The sequence below is a fragment of the Lates calcarifer genome, linkage group LG16_LG22 (assembly GCF_001640805.2).
Source record: "Lates calcarifer isolate ASB-BC8 linkage group LG16_LG22, TLL_Latcal_v3, whole genome shotgun sequence".
Lineage (NCBI taxonomy): Eukaryota > Metazoa > Chordata > Actinopteri > Centropomidae > Lates > Lates calcarifer.
In genome coordinates, this window is record NC_066848.1 from 11,248,185 (window position 1) to 11,250,175 (window position 1,991).

A 1,991-nucleotide genomic window follows, 5' to 3' on the forward strand; every position below is an offset into this window, starting at 1 on the left:
TAAAAAGGCTCAGTTTGTTCTTGTGTTTTTCTCTCCTGTGTTAGTTTTTACGGTTGACATTTTAACATGTGACGTTTATTCAATACATAATGAGAGGCTTCACACTGTAACATTCCTGTAGTGTGCTTCTGGGGGTTTGCATTATGAATTCACACTGACCTTATCAAACGTTTTTCAAAGTGTTTTTTATTATTATTATTTTATTTTTTCATATGATGTCATAGTACCAACTTGTATGTTCATTGGCATATTCTTGCCAAACAGACTTGTTTCTGTATTTTAGTATTTTAAAATAAGAGCTCCACAGTAGGTGGATCATTTCATTTTAACTTATAAAAAATGTTACACAATGCATTTCAGTGGGCTTCAGGTCAGTACATCATAAAATCAATACGGGCAACCTTTGATGTAAGGTAAGAACTGGCCAACACCTGTAATACATTCAGACCATATATCTATGTAGAGCCATCTGCTGGCAGTAGTGAGCTTGTCATGCTGCCTTTAAGAAACTGTAAATATGAGCAAACAGTGAATCAATGTTCTAACTGTATATACTAGGGAAAAAATTAAACATGACAGTTGAAAAAAAATAATGTAATGTATTTATCAATGTATTATAAGGTCTATGTGTAACTTGGCATGGTGTACTGTATAAACATATTTGCCCTGTTCAGTTATGAAATTTTGTTTTTAGCATTTTAATCATATGAGTGAATATTAGATGAATCATTCCCAAAGTGCATACAGTACATTTCTTCATTCTGCTGGTGCTGCTGCTGTTCAGATAATGTGTACATTCACATTTTGTTACCATCAAATACTTGTGCAAAGCAAGTGGCATTTGCATGTCTGACTCATAAATCAGAAATATGAGCTCTCAAGAAAAACTGGAGGGCAGCTTTGTTAAAGGGCAGCTATGTAAAAAGCCTCTCTGTTCCCAGGAAGTGCAGCCAAACTGGCAAATTTCAACTCTGCACAGGCTGTTGAATATCACAAGGAATACACTAAGAAAAGAAATGCTGTTCATATATATATATATATATATATATATATATGAATGTATATGGGATAATCTTCTGTATCTTTTATTAACCTTTCAAAGAGATCAAAACAAATCATTTAGTATGAGCTGTTTTGCTGACCTCTTGTGGAAGCTACACTGAGCTAATAGACCAATTCAATTCAGTGAGGAGTTTGGTAGTCCAATTGTTAAAAGTTTTGATCATTGAAAATGTAAAATATGATACAGGCAATATATTGTAATTGGTCAACTACAGTATGACATTAGTTTTTCACAGATTTTTTGCTGTTTAAATGGACTACAAACTATAGTCATTTGAGGGTTAATGTATTTATGAGTGATGATTATTATGAGTGAAATTAATGATAATACCAATCCTACAAACATATTTCACTGAAAAAAATCAGACTCCAATTCTTCTATTATGCTCACATCAGAACATCTCTCCAAAGTGGAAAAAGTCTCAGACGCATTTACTTGGATTGAGACTATTAGCAGTAAAAGAGTTGGAATTTTCTTTTAAGGTGGCCGGGAGGCTGGATCCAGCAAATTGAGGTGTTTTGTGTAGGACAGTTGGCACAGACAAAAAGGCACTATATAAAACTGAAAGCACAGCAGAGCCTCTCAACTGAAACAGGTAGTCATAACAACATCTTTGAGATTCTCTGCGAACTAAGAGCACAGAATGCACAGAGCACAGGACAAAAATAGAGCACTATCATGGAATCACTGTCATTAGGTGTATGAATATGAGAATGTGACAGCTGAATCAGATGACTTTGTAAGGGTTAACTAATATTTGTGTGGTTACTGAATATAAGATTCACATTGCTATAGTCAGTTGAATTTTCTCATGATGCACTGAAGCAACCACATGCTTGCACAGTCAAAGATAATCAATTATTTGCATTAGAACTGAGAGTACATTGCAGCCCTGTATTGTGACTCCATTATATGCAGTATGTCAGGG